The 18,926-nt window shown below is 46.6% G+C and overlaps 1 pseudogene; it reads right to left on the bottom strand.

The window, feature by feature from the left end:
* Positions 1-16,297: 16,297 nt before the first annotated feature.
* On the bottom strand, positions 16,298-17,661 carry LOC101395151 (elongation factor 1-alpha 1 pseudogene; annotated as a pseudogene).
* Positions 17,662-18,926: the final 1,265 nt, after the last annotated feature.

The following is an 18,926-nucleotide window of genomic DNA, read 5'->3' on the forward strand; positions in this document are numbered from 1 at the left end:
TTTATGAATGTCTAGCCCTTTTAGGTCCCGGATTTATGTGAAGATCTTTATTCCAACTCTTCACTTTACATTGGTCTAATGCCTTCTCTCTTGCCCTTATGCATCTGTTAAATCCTGGTTGTAAAGACCATCGAAAGATCCCAGTGTAGCAATACAGTCCATGCCAGCTAACTTCTCTGGTTCTCTGATCACTCTTCTTTTTTGTTCCCTGAATATTTCTTATATTTAGTCACTCACTCATGCATTTAAAGAATGTTTGTAATATTTTATTCAGCAGCTCTAAGTGTTTTGTTGGGAAAATAATTTCAGAACACCAGTTCTATCATATTTCCAGAAACGGATTACACATCCTATTCTGTAATCAGTTCTCTGAGGCCAGATGGTGCTATCTTTAGACAGGACATGGAATGGACAATATCTGTAAGTCCTGGGAAAGATTTGGCTTTAGTAGATCAAGAGATAAACATTACATAAGTGGCACTGCTTTAAAGAACTTGTAATTGATTCACCGTAGTATTAGAGAAGTTGCCTGGCTTCAAATCCCCAAAGTTACTTAACCTCTCTTTGCCTCGGTTTCTTCAACTTATTATAATAGTATCCCCTTCATAGGGGTGTGAGGATTAGATCAATTAATAAACATGAAATTCTTAGAAAAGTGTCTAGCACAGAGTGCTTTATGTGCTTGATACACTAATAATATTTTTAACTCATCAATTTCTCTTACTCGTGCTGAGGGAAGCCAAGTAAAGAAGTTACTATCTATGCTGGGGCAGAGTTTTAACTGAGATGGTGCACACACAGGGGCCAGCTAGGCAGAGCAGAATGAGGACCCCCAGGAGAAGACGTTCAGAGAGAACAGACTAGAGTGACTTGGTCAGCCACCCTTCCCATCTGAGATTCTCTTTCCACTACTAAAATCTTGGTGACTCTAGGATTTACGTTATTAAGGAAAGCTATTTCCTTCCAGAAAGATACAAACACATCAGCCTCATTAAAATAGTGACCCAATATCATAAAACTTGCGAGTGTCCTCACCCCTAACTTCCAAGTCCATTACTTAGCTCGAATGACAAGAGTATGGATTTTTGAAATCAGATAAGTAGTGGGTTCAAATCCTGCCTCTAAATTTTACTAGCAGTTGTGTAACTGGGGTAGGGGGCAGCATAGGGGGTAGGGTGGGTAAGAGGGGAGCAGCTGTCCCTTTAGTGTACATTACCCCCAAGGTGGTGCCTTCTCAAGAATTTTAAAGGTGCTGACAGGATGGCTCAGAAGATCAGTGACCTCCAAATTTTTAAAATCATGAACTCCATCGGTAAAAACATTTTGAGAACACATCCCCAATACATGTACATTTTTTTATAAAATATGTACTGTTCAATTGTCATTTTATATGTTAATTATAAGCAAAACAACTCCTTTTTTAAGATAGAAAAGAAACAAATAGAAAAGAACAGAAGTTGTAACATTTTTCTCCTCTATCTACCCGATCGTCTTGTGCGTGCACCCACTTTGAATGGACTGGGATGAAAAGATGCTCAAGGAAGAAATGGGAAAAGGTTCGTCTACTCACTGGGCAATTAAAATAGCAGTGGTCACTCCATGAACTATCTAGAATGGTTAGGCAAATTGTGGCACCTGTTTTTTCTGGCTTTGCCTCCCCCCCTCCTCCAAACTCAGCACCCACTCAGGCCAAGTCCCCCAGCCTGTCCCCATCCCTGGGCTCACGTTAGTCTGCCTTTGCTCTGCTTCCCAGATAGATGGTCTTGGGCAAGTGAGTTAACCTCTCTGAGGCTGGGTTCTCATCTGTAAAGGGAAACTAATACTTACCTCATGGGGTTGCTATGAGGATGAAATCAGATAACACCAGGCTTAACTAACTTTTACTCCCTTCCTTTCTGTTCCTTCCCCGAAACTGCTGCCAGGCTGCCCTTTCCAATAAAGCGCCTGGGAGACCAAAGCCATCAATAACGGGGCCACTCGCTTGCCCAGACTCCTCTTCTCTGCTACAGAAAGAGAGGGCAGAACACTTTTCAAATGTAGTTGCTTTCCATGGAAACAGACTAGCAGTTTCAGACGGTTGCTCTTCATCTCTCTTCTTCTGTGACAGCTGGACAACTCCTTCAGACATTCGGTTTGTTTTCCTTTGGTTACAAGCTGGCTTTTCACTCCATAAAATTTTTGAAAGTGAAGACAATCCCTGAATCAAAGGATGATGTGACTAAGGCATAATAAAATGCAAAGCTGTGTGAGTGTGTACATATTCACACATGCATGTGTGCGTATGCGTGCATGTGTGTGCATAGGTGTGTGTCAGGATGCAGTGACAGATAGCTGGGTAAATACAGTCCTAGTCTCCCAGGTGGTGAGCCCTGGGGGAGGGGGTGAAGGGACACCCAGTCAAGCCTCTGTGCCTGTGGATGAACTGATTCACAGGCAGGAGGTAGCCCTGCCTCTGGACACCAGAGCAGTGGTCCTCAACTCTGGCTGTACACTGGGATTGCCTGGGAGCTTTCAAAAGGAGACCAATGCCTGGCTCTCCCCAGACCAATTAAATCAGAAGCCCACGGGTGCTGCTCGAGCATCCACACACTTGTTTAGACTCAAGTGATTCCATGTGCAGCCAGGGCTGACGCCCACTGCTTACCTGAGCAGAACAGAAGGGCTCAACCTCTCCTACATGGACAACAGTGTCCCCTCCATTAGGACCTAGGTCCCACCCCTGAGTCCCCAAGATCAATTGAATTACCATTTTTCTACATTCTGACATTCTTGGCCAGTGAAATAAGGAGCTAGGGTCAGGTTCATTTGCTGGGCTGCGAATGATCTAGTAACAAGCACCGCTCCTTGCTTGGGCTACTGACGGTGGGGAGAGGACATCAGCCCAGAGACCCCCTTCCATCATGCAATGACCTTTCTTTGAGGTCTGGGGACATTTGGCTACAAGGAAGGCCCTAAGGGCTGCCCCACTCTCTTTGTTTCTCATCTCCATCCCCTTCTGCTTCCCACATTCACCACTCGGCGCCCTAGGGAAAACCACACGTGACATAGGGTCACGACTACTTTGTCAAAAGTCAGGAGTTTTCTAGGAATCCAAGTGGGAACTAGAACAAGTGTCCACCCTTTCCTTCCCTCCCTCCCCATCAGCCCATCAATCACTTCGAACTTCTTTGAGAAGAAAGAAAAGAAAGAAAAAGAACAGAAGACAGAGAAAGGGAAGATGCAGGGAAGGAAGAGAAGACCCTGCTTGCCATCAGCGGAGAGACAACAGAGAGTAAAACCACCCAAGAAACAAGCAAGAACCAGAGGACGTGGCAAACTAAGTTCAGAAATACACTCTTCAAGGCAGGGCAAAATATAGAGGATCTTTCACTTTTTATGGCTGGAACCCAAAATGGCACCCCACCCTCCTCTCAGCCCTCACCCCTGCCGTGTTCTTTGAGCAAATACGATGCTGACATTATACTTATATTTAAAAAAAAAAAATCAATGATCAATTTGGACCTCTCAGGCCAAATCCTCAATTTGGGAATGCAGTCAAAGGAACAGAACTCCATCCCAAAGAGGAAAATGGATGCAAGCCAAGCACATTTGAGTATAGGATTAAGGATCAGAGGCACTAATTTTGCATGAAATGCTCTTGCCTTCCTGGGATATGTTTTTAATGCAGTGATGATAGCCTTCCTGTGGCCGCTGGCAGCATCTCAATATCTTCAGGGATGAGAGAGAAGGGGGTCTTTGGGGAGCCTTTTCCCAGCAGGCTTGGAGGTGATTAGCACAAGTCACAAGCACGGAGGGGGAGGAGGAGCCCAGACGCAGCCTCTGGCTTATTAAGAATGAGATCCGATGCTGGAATCCCCAGGGCTAAAAAACCCAATGACCCAGGAAAACTACACCAGCTGACAGCCCCAGGAAAAGGCTCAAGGAAGAGTTGCAAAGAAGAGAAAGGCTTAAGTAACTTTCCAGAACTCTGCACTGCTAATCTCCTGGGAGGCCCTATACTGTACAGACAATGGCTGGGACCCCTGATATTCTGGCACTTTCTTTCACATGGATACACCATCCTTCTTCCATCCCCTTCTTCACAGGGCGAAGGGGTCCCAAGGTCCCTCCATCCTCCCCCAGTTTCAGTTTTTGATGTTTCCCTGGTTTAGAAAAACAAGTGTCTGCATTGTCAATACTGCTCTCCAGTGTTCCACTATTGTAAGGCTCCGTGGGGGAGAGTCCACTGTCTCTTTACAGGCACTGGTTTCTACACACCCCTCCAAGTTCATAAAAAGGAACAGGACCGCCTGTCCCCAGGAAAGCAGGCATCGGGCTTTGAGGACATGGGGGTGGGGGCAGGGGGTGTTGGAGTTATGTGATCGGGATCCACTGCTTCGACAAAAACATTCAACCCAACACTCAGACTGTCATCTTTGGAGCTTAGGAATTTTCCTCGATGCTGTATATCACATGGTTAGGGGGGCCCTGAAGGGTCATTAAGTTTCAAGTCAAATTAATCAAATTTGGAAGACTTCATCTTTCTCCCTGAGCCTTTTCTAACGTTTCCCCGATGCCACACAATATAGAATTTAAATTTAAACTTGAATATGTCTGTGGTTTGGGAGGACATTATTTTTGTCTTCTCCCAAAAAGGCAACCTGACACTTTCTCCCCAGTCTTCAGATCTCTGGAGAGCAAGGCTGACCAGAGAAAAAATGGGGGCTGATTGTGAATGGACCTGGGAATATCACCACCTACCGCTGGCTCAGGGAGTTTTAAACCCTGGAATTCAGGTTCCCACACAAAGCAAAAGGAAATTCCTTTTATCATTTATATCATTTAGAAGAATATGTATCAAAACATCCACATATCAAAGCATCCATTTCCCTCAAGATACATCCTCCCTGTTTAATAGCTCAAGTTCACTCACCCTCTGTAACAGCTGCTACGTTGAGACAATTCCAAACTTGGGTAGTAACCTATAGACTGCTACAAGTATTGCAATTGTTTCACTGAAGAAACCAACACTGTGTCTATAATCTGTGAAAACAATCTAATGGTTATCCTGCAATTTACCTAAAGCAATATTTGCTCAGTTGCAATGATGTCACACACACAAAGAGCTTGTGAGCTTTCACTTCTTTCCTTACAATATTCGGAGCTAGATGGTGGCTGAATTCAGAACTGCTTTCCATTGCTTAAATCAGCAAATCAGAACTTTTCGAGCAGCCAAGAAATTTCTATCACCAAAAAAAAAAAAAAAAAGTCAATAGCACTTGAAAAGCATTTCCCCAGCACATTTACAGTCCACAGCATTCTGACGCTGTGGTGCTCGATTTTAAGGACCACAGTTTGCTTGCCAAATAGACATATTTTGGCTTCCTTTGCTAGGTAGAAACACTGCCTTGATATTAAATATTCAAAGCAAAGAACCTCTGACCTAAGGGCTCTCAGTTAACAATGACATTCTCTGTAAGTAAACTAGAAACCCAGCTCAGTTTCTGGTTTGCCAGAGTTCTCTGCCATGTACTAGTCTACCGCACAAACAGGGCTGAGGAGTCACTCTGTTTACCATGATTATTTTGCAAAAGACCCTGCAGGCAGGACGCTGCAGTGATATGCAAAACCTGGACTTGGCAGAAGATCTTGGAGAAGGGGGAGAGTGGGGTTCAGAGCTGCTTCCCTGGCCAGGCAGAGGCTGGCAATGGCTGAAGGCCTCCAGCTTCGACAGAGACCCAGGTCTGCTACAACTGCAAGGACGTCTGTGACTCTGAGCAAGGGGAGCGGTGATATAAGAATGCGGCTCCTATAGCCATCGTCGACCCAGAAACTTCTTTTACTTTGCGGCGCCACACCTACAACCCCAGAACTACCTAAGATCAGCTGTGGGAGCCTTGGTCCGAGTCCCCAGAAAGAAAAGCCTCATCGTTTACCGGGAAAAGGAAGTCGTTATTTTTTGTTAAGGCGACCGGGACTGGAGAGGGGGACGCTGGTACCTTTTGGCGGTCAAGTCACGCCCCTGAGTCTCCTCTCTGTTCTGTAAGCTTCTGCTCATCTCTCACCGCTTCTCCACAAGACCTCCAGTCCGCGCGGGCTTCCCTCCCAGCCTGCCGGCGCAGACTTGAGGTCAGATATCCCTGGGCTAGTCTCCTTACATGGGCACATGGGAGGCCGGCTGGGGCGCACCTGGACTACGCGGGTGGCAAACCAAGTGCGGCATCTCGGACCACAACACGTGTATTTCACACCGCTGGGCGCGGCAGAGGGCTCAGCTTAAGGAGCCTCCAACCGACACGCATCCGTCAGAGTCGGGTCGCTGATGCCGGGAAATCGACAAAGTCAACAGCCGGGCGAGAAACTCCAAATACTGTTACTCACCCACCCTTCCTTCTAGAGGGGCTCCCCTGCCACCACCCCACCCGCAGCCACCTATGTGCTAAGGGCTCACACCAGGCAAGAAAACTGGCTATGAGCCCGTCTCAACTTTAATCTAACCCGGCCGTGCCCACCTCAGGCGGCTGCCCCCAGACCAGGGCTCACCTGGGCGCCCTGCGGCGCCGGGGGGCGCAAGGCCGGAGAGGGCGCTTCTTACCGGAGAAGTCCGTGAGCGCTGCGATCTCTCTGGAGCAGACCAGGACAGTGCAGTAGAGGAGGCGCAGGAGCTGCCCCGGCGGCTCTACCTGCCTGCGGAGGCCGGGATGCTGCGCCGGCTGAGGCGCGGGGGGCGGACGCGCGTGTCCAGGCAGGAGCATGGTGCGCGGCGCAACGGGGCGCGGGCGCGGGCCCGGGGCACGCGGGGGTTCGCTGGGCGGAGAGCGGCGTCACATGGCCGGGCGAGTTGGTGGCCAGCGGCTCCGCGACCCCTCGCCACCCGCCCCAGGCTGCCAGAGCCTACTTCCCGCACGGGCCAGCACCGGCTCCCCAGCAAAGGGGAGGGGGCGGAGAACGGGGGCGGGGCGAGGAGCCCTGGGAAGGATCCGCGCAGTTTCCCCGAGAGGAAATCTCCGCTGCCGCCGCGCAGGAGGAAACAAGGCGGGGGGCGAAGGGAAAGTGTAGCTTTCGCGTGCCCCACGGCAGCCGGTCCCTGGCGCGCTGCCCGCCGCGGAGGGCGCCCCCAACAGCGCGCCGAGGGCCGCGCAACTTAAGAGCCTTCTACGCCCGGGTCCCCGCCCCGGAGACGGCCCGGCACCCCTGGCCCGGCCCGCGCTGGCCCGGTGCCAGCCTCGCCCTGGCCGCTGGAGGAGCGCGGCCGGTGCCGGTGACGCACTTTGGAGCCAGCGCCGCGCGTGGAGCTCGAGCGCGCCCGGGGCGGGGCCGAGGCGGGCGGGGGCCGCGGGAAGGTCGGGTCCTGGAGGTGTGGGACCGCAGCCCGGACGTCCCTGCGACCCGCCGCGCTCCGCGTGCAGAATCACCAGGCACTCACAGTTATCCCCATTTCACAGAAGAGGAGACTGAGACCCTGCGAATTGCCCAAGCTTCCGAAACCAGGACAGGAATGAGCCAGAGGGCGGGGAGGAGGGTTCTCAAAATGGGTCAAACGGCTCCAGAGCTGGTTTCCTTTCGCTCCGACTACGCTTCCTTTGGGTGCTGGTTGTCTGGAGCGCTCAGAGGATCTGACACCGGACCCGCATAAACAGCCACCGAGCGCTAATAATTGGGCTTTGTTTTAAAATGGGCCACAGCATCTTTCTGAACCTCTCGATTACGCGCGGTGTGACCCGCGTTTGGACGCCCAGTACGTGGGCGAGGAGCTGACTCCGTGGCTCCGGCTGGGGGGAACCGAGGACAAGTGCGGGGGGCTCCGTGGCGGCGCGCCGGGTGCGGGAACCTGGGGTCCAGCGACCCTCCGTGCCGGGCGGCGCCGGCGGGAGAGAGAAGGGCCGAGCCGGCTGGCGCTCGGCACAAAGTGTTCGGGAACACCGCGGGGAGGCCCTGCCAAATTCGCGGCGGGCCTGACGCGGAAACGCGGCTAATGAGGCCCAAGGGCGGGACCAGGCGCACTGCCCCGGCGGGCTCCGGACTGTGGCGGGGGGCTGGAGAGAGAACACGGAGACGCGCCGGCCTACCTGGGGCACCCTCTAAGAGGTGGGCCGCGAGGCCCCGGGGCGCTGGATGACACTGGGTCCCACACGGTGCTCCAGCAGGCGCAGGGTCGGCGGAATTGGGATTCCCGGCCCCTTCCTGCCCATCAGGGCAAGTGCTAAACGCCTGCATTTGTTGAGTGGGACCCGGTCGGCCAGACACAGTGATTTTAAAAATCGACGTTAAAATTCTCAACCTTCTCAATAAGCCTCGGGCATTAAGTATTAGTGTGCACTTCCTAGGTTGGGGAAACCGAGGATGGGAGGGTGGGTAAGGATGCCTAGCACTTAGGAGCCACTCAGTAAATAACGTGTTCTCAAAACTCAGGTCCCTCCTGTACTCTCCATTCCATCCTTTCATTCATCCATCCAGTTTAGATGGGTTGGGTAGCTATGTGCGCCAGATCCCGTGCTAAGGGATGCTGGCGCAGGTGGGGATGCTGGCACAGGAAGGGCCGATGCTCCCTCAGGGCTGGGGGCTACCACCACTGTCCTGTAGGTGTGCGCTGGCTTCCAGCTGCCAGCGTGGGCACTGTTACTACCTGTGATGGCTCCCCCAGGCTTCCTGTCTGTAAAGTGTGCAGGCTTGTTGTGAGTCTTTAATGAGTAAATTCTGGTGATGTGGGTAGGACAGGGCCTGGAACCAGTAAGTGCTCAGTCAATATTAGTCCTTGTTACAGCAAGGAAGGCAGAGGTTGAACGGGTAATGCCAAGTGAGCTGAGAGTCCTGAATGACAAGGGGCCAAGGGTGCAAAAGAGGGAGAGCTGAGCTGGAGGGAGGGAGGGTGGTTTTTGCACCTCTTAGGTGCAAGATGGATATGAAAGATGGGAAGAATTGGCCAAGCAAAAGCTAGGTGTTTGGGGAGGATGAACATTTTAGGAAAAGGAAACAGCAGTGTGAAATCCAAAAGAAGCACTGCTCCATAGAAAAATGGAGACAAGTCTAGAGTGGACCAAGCAGAGAGAAAAGGGAAGGGCAATGTGATGTGGAGAGGTCGACAGCCAGAGTTCAGGGACCAGGAGACCTTGATGAACACTTCCATCTTTATCCTAAGACCTTGGGAGCACTTGCTTCTTTATCCTAAGCCAGCAAAGCCTTATAAGCAGATGAGTGACTTGGTCAGGTGTATGATGGTAAAGATTACTCTGGTTGCTGAGTGCAACTGGATTAGAGGAGTCATAAGTGGGTCCAGGGATTATATACCCAAAAGAATTGAAAGCAGGGACTCAAACAGGTACTTTACACCAATATTCATTGAAGCAGTATTCACAATAGCTAAAAGGTGGAAGCAACCCAAGTGTCCATCAATGGATGAATAAAGAAGATGTGGAATATTATTCAGTCATGAAAAGGAATGAACTTCCAATACATGCTACAACATGGATGAACTTCGAAAACATTATGCTAGGTTAGATAAGCCAGACACAAGACCATAAATATTATATGACTCCACTTAACATGAAATATCTAGAATAGGCAAATTCATAGAGGCAGATAGTAGGTTAGAGGTTACCAAGAGCTGAGAGAAGGGAGAATGGAGAGTTATTGCTTAAAGGGTACAGAGCTTCGTTTTGGGGTGATGAACAAGTTTTGGAAATACTGGTGATGGTTGCACAGCATCATAACTGTAATGAACACCACTGAATTGTACTCTTAAAATGGCAAATTTTGTTATACGTATTTAGCACAACTTCAAAACAATTAATAATGTAATACGCCAGAACCCATTGAACTGTAAACTTTAAATGGGTGAGTTGTATATTATGTGAATTATATCTCCATAAAGCTGTTTTTTTTTTTTTAATCAAACAACAACAAAATGGGTCCAGGGAGATGCTCAGGAGGGAAGTGTAGCCAGGAGGCGATGGCCATGCATTGGGCTGGGGCTTTGCAGGCCCAGAGAGAAGGGGAAAGTGGACAAATTGGAAAGATGTTTGGGAAATGTGGAGAGTACAGTGTGACCAGGTGGTTGGGATCTCTTTAAGAATTTTGGAACCTTACAAGAAAAGCAAAGAATTCCCTTTATCTTCCTCTCTGGACCCCATACTTCCAAGTACCTTTGTGCCACCAACCACATGGAAACCAATGACCTCCCCGCCCCATTTCCCTCTCTCTAAACATTATGCAGTCAAATATCTAAACTTTTGGGCACTATAAAAACTCTTAGGTCAGGAAAATGGGGAGGGAAGCACACACTTCAACAAGGGGGAATCTCTTGTAAAATCCATCTGGGTCATGAAGAGGAATGACGCTTTCCACCAAGGCTGTTTCCCCCTAAACTCTTTCTCCTACGAAGGAAATTAAAAAATAAAAAGCAGTCATAGCCGCTTAGTTATTCAGCAGAGTGACAGGAGCTGTAATCAAAGCAAATTCAGGCTGATGAAGTGTGACCCAGGTAATGAAGTGCTCCCCAAACGTTGATACTCAGAACAGCCCTCTGAGATAGGCACTAACCAGGACGAGCTACATACTTTACTGGCCCAGTGCAAAATGAAAATGTGGGGCCCCTTGTTCAAAAATTATTAAGATAACTCAAAAATATATATACACCCCATGTTCATTGCGGCATTATTTACAATAGCCAAGATATGGCAAGAACCTAAGTGTCCATCGATGGATGAATGGATAAAGAAGGTGTGGTATATATACACAATGGAATATTATTCAGCTGTAAAAAAGAAAGAAATCTTGCCATTTGCAACAACATGGATAGAACTTGAGCACATTATGCTCGGTGAAATAAGTCAGACCGAGAAAGACAAATACTATATGATCTTACTTGCATGTGGAATATTTAAAAAAACAAAACAAAACAAGCTTATATATACAGAGAATAGATTGGTGGTTGCCAAAGGCACGGGGTAGGGAGAAGGCAAAGTGGGTGAAGGGAGTCAAAAGGTACAAACTTCCAGTTATAAAATAAATAAGTCCTGGGGATATAATGTACAGTATGGGGACTATAGTTAACAGTAGTGTATTGCATATTTGAAAGTTGCTAAGAGAGTAGATCTGAAAAGTTCTCATCACACAAAAAAATTTATAACTATGTATGGTGATGGATGTTAATTAGACTTACTGTGATGGTCATTTTGCAATATATACAAATATCAAATCATTATGTTGTATACCTGAAATTAATATGATATTATATGTCATTTATCCCACAACAAAAAAATATTATTAAGAATATCAAGATAGCGACAGCAGAGCGTTAAACCAAGCATGGGCTTTGAGCCCAGCCCCCTGAGCGATTGCACAGATCACATGCCCCTGGTGCTGGCGCTGGTACTATCCGTATCTCCATGTCTCAGATGGGAACCTAGGACACAGACTCATACAGATCCTCTGCGGCAGGATTTGAAGCTCTCTTACACTGCAAAGGCACAGAAATTAGGGGATGGACGCTAAGATGGAGTAAAATTAGTCTCCTTTTCTGTGTGGTGGCACCGTTGGGCGATCTTGCCCCTTCTTGCACACGAGTTTGAGGAGTGCCTCTCTAGCCACTACATTCATTCTGTGTGTGAGAGGCATCCTTGCAGGACATTGTAAATTACATGTCTTAATTCCTGCCTTTTTTTTTTTCTTTTGGAGCAACCCTGTCCCTTCTTTCTAGCTCTAAGGCCCATCCCTATTTTCCCTCTTCCTTGAGATCCTGGCTACCTCCCTCCACACATATCCAACCCTATTTTGAAGGATGTTTGTGTGCTGTGCGCTCAAACTCCAGCCCTGAGCTGCCCTCTCACCTGGGCCGTCAAAGGAAGGCTTGGGGCTTTCAACAAGGACAGGCTGCCACCGTTCTGGGAAGACAGAAGCCACCATTTGTCAACCTCAAAGAAACCAACCTTTCTTTCAGGAGAGTGAGGGCGAATGTTGTCCAGAGCTAAAAAGACTTATTTTTAGAAAGCAACAAATGGTGGTTTGTTTACAGAGCTGGCACCAAAGAGCCACATGAATAGCAAAGAGCCTGTTTGCTGAGGCCTGTGAGCACTGCGGGTGCGCTAGAAAGGTTGAGTGGGGAATGTTCGGCGCAAAAGCCTGTGGAAGGAGGCCTTTAAGAACATGTGTGCAGAGCTGATGTCTGTCCCACAGTCCGTCCAAGGTCAAAGATATCGTAGTGTCTCAAGTGCAGTAGTGTCTCCTCTGCCACTGGTTGACAGCCAACCATAGAGGCATTTGACCTTTCATTTTTTCACATCTGCAAAATGCAAAAGTTGGACTCTAAAGTCCATTTTGGCTCCAAAAGCCCGTAACCTATTTAAATTAGATGTAGGATTTCAGGAAATTGGGCTAAATCTATCCTGATTCCTTGACATTCTCTAATGTTTTCTTAAATATATATTTTCATTTAGTTTTTGTGTATGATATCAGTTTGGTTATATATTGTTCATATTTCTCTCTTTGTAAAAGAAGAAGGCAGCACAAGCAGACTTTTGGGGGTTCTTGGAGCATTGTGAATGACTGAATTCTGATCCATGGGAGTTTTCAGTGTGAAAATTCCAAAGTATCGAAAGCAGTAAACTCAGTTTCCGGAGGAGAACACAGACACCTCTTCCCCCCTCCAAGACTGGAAGGTGCTGGCCTCCCATGGAAGCCCTGAGGCTGCTCCCTGCTGCCAGTGACTCACTGTTTGTGTGCTGTGCGCTTTTTTCATCTTCAGCAGATACTGCGGGGAATCTGGCCCACCCGAACCCTACCTAATATCGAGGGGCAGTTTGCTCCAGAGACCCCAACCCCCTCTCTGCCCTCTTGTCTTGTCCTCCCTTCCTCCTTGGGAGCAGACACTCTTCCTACCTAGTTCTCTGCCATCAGAAAGGAAAGTGTGCTGGGGGAAGGAAGATCTGTAGAATATGGGAAAGAAGCACATCTAGCTCTGAAAAACCAAGAGCCTTGCAAGCTGACATAGTGCAGGGCAGTGGGTAAGGGTGTGGGCTCTGTGGACAGAGCTGAGAGGTTTGAATCCCAGCTCTGCCCCTACTGTACTTGTGTTGTGGATGGTGGTGCAGTTTAGAGCTAAAATAGTTAAAGCCCCATACACAGTAATAAAGGAAACCATTTCATGGACTTAGTGTATTATTATTTATCGAGGATGAGACAGTGTTTGGTTTCCACTTGAACCCCTAGGAATGTCTTTGTGATCAAACGCACTTTGCCTTCTTAGGTAACGATGGAAACAGTTTCCAACTTGTTCCTCTGAATGACAGCAGCCCTGGTCCCCTGGTGGGACACCGGAGTGGGCTTTTCCACCATAATTTTGTTTGCCTTTTCCTGTAAACTGGCTGTGACACTCTTCCCAGTCCTGGTTTCCGAATACCCCTTTTCTCCCCACCTCTGGCCCACTGCGTCGGCCCTCTTAGGCGTGGCTTATCTCCTCATCCTCTTCCTTTGCCCAGAAGCATCCCTATTTCCCAGCATTCTGTGACATAACTGAGTTCTGAGGGACCTGGCTTCCCTCCAAAATGCCAGTCAAATCCGTCATCAGCTCTTCACACCCTCAAAGGCCTGACACTATATGACCTTTCTTTTTTAAAAATTACTTTTTACTGTGGTTAAGTACACATAACATGAAATTTAGCATCTTAACCATTTTGAGTGGTTAAATATATATACCACATTGGCTTCTCAAGTGACTTTGTGTCTCCCAGAAGGAAGAAAGAGAAGAGTAGTCACGTATATGCCAGTTGGTTTCCCTTTGGTCAACAGCAGTAAAAACCCGTTAGCAAAGTTCTCAGAACGGTGAGGGGGAGGCTGGGAGGCAGAGGACTGGGGCACACGTGCTGGGAAGAGGAGGAACCTGGAGCTTCACCCAACAAGGGAATGCACTAGGAACTGTCACTGGCGCCCTCTGTAGGTGAGGATCTTAATTTATGTCTTAGGAATGGTGACAGTGGCCCATGAATTTCAAAAATAATTTTTATTGCAATAAAATTTACTATTCCAACTATTTTTAAGAGTACAGTTCAGTGGCATTAAGTACATTCGCGTTGTTGCGTAACCATCACTTCCATCCTTCTCCAGAACTTTTTTCATCTTCAAAAACTGAAACTCTATACCCATCAAATAATAACTCCCAGTTCCCTCTCCCCCCAGGCCCTGGCAACCATCATTCTACTTTCTGTCTCTGTGAATCTGACCACGCTAGGTGCCTTATATAAGTGTAGTCATGTAGTATTTGTTCTTTTGTGTCTGGCTTCTTTCACTTAGCCTAATGTTTTCAAGGTTCATCCATGTTGTGGCACATGTCAGAATTTCCTTCCTCTTTAAGGCTAAATAATATTCCATTATATGGATATACTATATTTTGCTTATCCATTCATCAGTCCATGGACACTTGGGTTGCTTCCACTTTTTGGCTATTGTGAATAATGCTGCTTTGAACATGGGTGTACAAAAAAAAATTAAAATTTTTAATGATCATTCCCAAGGGAAAGCTTAAAGTTACCAAAAAGAAAACAAATCCAAGTCCATCAAAAGGAATTCAGAATCAATGAAAGTGAGCTTGATTAAGGGCATAGAGCAGAGATTCCCAAACTTTCTCAGTTCACAGGTCCCTTAGAGTCTCAATGATTTTTCACAGTGCCCTTGGGCCAAAAAAAAAAAAAAAAAAAGCTAAACTATTACATTTATTAAGTAGCTAGATCCAAACAACTTAATACGTATTTATGTTCTAACAACTAAGTAGCCGTTTGAAAAAAATACAAGTTCACTGAAAGAAAAAATATTTTAATTTTATTCTTAAATGACCACAGTTGTTTACTAATGGGATAGTTGCACCTGTTGGGCATGTCACAATTTCTCCAACATTGAAATTAGATTGGACACGACCACTCTCATTTTCTGTTCCATGTTGATTTTTCTTAGTACTTGCTTTTTATCACAGTAACCACTGAAATCCTAGCTTTCAAAGCTATGATATCACTGAAAGGAAAGTAGCACAGTCTGATGTTGAAACCGCGAACAACCTTGAGTTGGTAGATAGCAACAGATGTCAGGAATTGCTGTATTTCCTTCAACTTACAAAAATATTCCAAGGCAACATGTGGGTTTCTTGCAGGTGCTTTGGGCACTTTGGCACCCAGTTTGGGAACTGCAAATCCAGACAATTCAAATCCTACAAAGACCTTACTGTGTCAACAAGGGCTGCATGAACTGTTCCTGGCTCACTTTCCAACCAATATAGTTTTTACCACGCTGGGCCTCCCTCCCTTGTCCACATACTGGCCCTTCTGCTATTTCTCGACCTCTCCAATCATGCTCCCACCTCAGTGCCTTTGCATTTGCTGTAGTTTCTACCTGGAATGCTCTTTCCCCATGGCTTGTCCAGGGTCTCCTTCCTAATTCGTCCAGGGCTCTGCCATTCCCTGTCCACCCCAATCACCTTTATCCGCTTTACTCATCTCCAGAGCATTCAGGGCAATCTGCCTGCCATTCCATCAGTCTTCCTTCACCTTAGGAGGTGATTTGCCCAAAACAAACCTCTGAAAATACAATTACATTTGAAATTAGTGGTCCTGGATTACTTCAATAGTAACAAAGCAAAATTGCAGTGTTGATGCAATTAAAATGTTAATGAACACAAAAAGAAGTAAATTGAATAATGAAGACCAAAGAAAGTAAAGGAAATAATGCAAATGCACAAATTGTCACAATTTAAACTAGCAAGCCAGGAATACTCGGAGAGGAGATGTCAAATGAGGAGAAGATGACAGTGTTGTGGCACTGGCACTCAGCTGCTCCTGGAGACCTCGAAATCCAAATTGCTCCTGGATGTGTGAAGAAACGACTCTCCCCCCTGAAGGAGGAACCGCAAAGTCGTATTGCCAAGAGGCATGCACACGGGGCTGGGAGGGATTTGTGGCTGTGCTCCGTAATCAACCACATCATCCTTTTCCTGTTGATTTTTGGTGCCACTTTTTTTTCTCATTAAACTTTGTTTTAATGGGTCTCAAAGTTCTGCAACAGATTTTTGGTCAAGTTGTTTCCATTAACAAGGGTTGATTTTAAAAACTGATTATGTAAAACTGCCACACACACACACACACACACACACACACACACACACAAACAAATGGTCCACAAAACATTCTCCCTTCCTTCTGGAGGTTTTACGATACATTGTTGCTATTAACCAGTCTTTTGCTATTAACCTCAAAGGGCCAATTGAGACAAACATTTCTGAGACCATGCTTCTACCACTGATTAAGATGACGGGGGTGGCAGGTGTTAGGGCTAATACTCATTTAGCTTTCTGAGCCATCTGGACAGACTTGGTGACCTTGCCTGATTCAGCAGCTCTCTTGTTCACTGCTTTGACGACACCCACAGCAACTGTCTGTCTCATGTCAGCAACCACAAAGTGACCCAGAGGAGGACCATCAGAGAAGCTCTCAACACACGTGGGCTTGCCAGGAATCATATAAACGATGGCAGCATCACCAGATTTCAAGAATCTGGGGCCATCTTCCAGCTTCTCTCCAGAACGGCAATCAATCTCTCCTTCAGCTCAGCAAACCTGCAAGCAATGTGAGCTGTGTGACAGTCCCTCACAGGTGCAGAGCCAGCACTGATGTGGCCTGGATGATTCAGGATAGTCACCTGAGCCATGAAGCCAGCTGCTTCCAAAGTGGGTAATTTTTGCTGTCATGAGCCACATTGTCTCGCTGAACATCTTTGACAGACATGATCTTAACATTGAAGCCCACGCTGTCCCCAGGAAGAGCTTCTCTCAAAGCTTCGTGGTGCATTTCAGCAGACTTGATTTCAGTTGTGAGGTTGACTGGAGCAAAGGTGGGTTTGAGAACACCAAGCTCCACTCAGCTCGTAGGGACAGTACCAATACCATCAATTTTGTAGACGACCTGGAGAGGCAGACAAAAGGGCTTGCCAGTTGGACCACTTGGTGCCAGGATGTAATCCAGAGCTTTAAGCAGCATGATTCCATTGGCATTGCCATCTTTATATTTGGTGAATTTCCATCCCTTGAACCAAGGCATGTTAGCACTTGGCTCCAGCACGTTGTCACCATTCCAACCGAAATTGGCACAGATGCTACTGTGTCAGGGTTGTAGCCAATTTTTTTTAATGTAGGTGCTGACTTCCTTAACGATTTCCTCATATCTCTTCTGGCTGTAGGAATCCATTTTGTTAACACCAACAATTAGTTGTTTCACATCCAGTGTGTAAGCCCGAAGGGCACTCTCACAGGTCTGCCCGTTCTTGGAGATGCCTGCTTCAAATTCACTGACACCAACAGCAACAATCAGGACAGCACAGTCAGCCTGCGAGGCGCCTGTGATCGCGTTTTTGATAAAGTCTCTGTATCCTGGGGCATCAGTGATGGTCACTTAATACTTGCCAGTCTCAAATTTCCACAGGGAGATATCAATGGTGACACCAGGCTCATGTTCATCTTTCAGTTTATCTAGGACCCAGGGGTACTTGAAGGAGCCCTTTCCCAACTCAGCAGCCTCCTTCTGACATTTTTTGATGGTTCTTTTGTTGATCCCATGACATTTGTAGATCAAATGGCCAGTAGTGGTAGACTTGCTCAAATCTGCATGTCCAATGACAACAATGTTGATTTGTCTTTTCCTTTCCCATTTTGGCTAAGATTCAGCAGTGGTTTTCACAACACCTGTGTTCTGGCGGCAAACCTGCTGCGAAAAAGTGGTGCCATCTTTATTGTATATCAAGTTCCTCTATATGCATAGGTCTTTGTTTGGCTTTGAAGAAACCTTTTATTTTGGCATAATTCTAGGTTTACAGAAAAGTTGAAAAGAGAGGGATTCTGTACAGCTTCATCCAGTTTCATCTAATGTCCATATATATTTTTATTCAGTGATTTTTCTTTTCTTTTTTTTTGCTGAGGAAGATTAGCCCTGAGCTAACATCTGTGTCAGTCTTTTCTATTTTGTAAGTGGGTCACCGCCACAGCATCACTGACGAGTAGTGCAGGTCCGCGCCTGGGATCCGAACCTGCAAACCCGAACCGTGGAAGTGGAGCACACCAAACTTAACCACTATGCCACAGGGCTGGCGCCAAATGTCCACATTTTTCAGGTTAATATGGTACATTTGTAAGAAACAAATTAGAAACCAGCATTGGTACATTGCTATTAACTAAATTCCAGACTTATATGTATTTCACCAGCTTTCCCCCTAGGGTCCTTTTTCTGTTCCAGGATCCAGTCCAGGCGATCACAGTGCATTTAATTGTTGTGTCCCCCCATATCAACTGGACTGTGACAGTTTCCCAGTTTTTTCTTGTTTTTCGTGACCTTGACAGTTTAAAAGAGTACAATGGATGTGTTTTGCAGACTGTCCCTCAACTTAGATATGTCTGAGGTCTTTCACATGACTGGGCTGGAGTTATGGGTTTGGGGAAGGATACTGTAAAGGTAAGAGGCCCTTCTCATCATATATCACATAAAGAGTACTTGATAGCAACAGAGCTTACCACTGGTAGTGGTAACCTTGATCATGTGGTTAAGATAGTGTTTGCTGTGTTTCTATAAAGTTTCTATAACTAAGAAGTTTTATAACTTTATTTAAAGTTATTTCTATACCTTTCTATAACCATAAAGTTACCATTTTTCCTTTCTCATACTCTAATCTTTGGAAGTTCATCACTAAGTCTACACCAGGGAAGGGGGAGGGGAGGATTAAGCTCCACCTCCTGGATCAGTATCTATGTATATTATTTGGATTACTTCTGTAAGGAAGATTTGTAAGGAATCTTAACTTTGTAAGGAAGATTTTCTCCCCCATTTACTGATTTATTTATGCAATCATTTTTATATCAGCATAGACTTACGTATATTTATTTTATACCTTAGATTATAATCCAATATGATGTTAATGATTTT

The sequence above is a fragment of the Ceratotherium simum genome, chromosome 27 (assembly GCF_057802395.1).
Source record: "Ceratotherium simum simum isolate JZ-2026a chromosome 27, ASM5780239v1, whole genome shotgun sequence".
Lineage (NCBI taxonomy): Eukaryota > Metazoa > Chordata > Mammalia > Perissodactyla > Rhinocerotidae > Ceratotherium > Ceratotherium simum.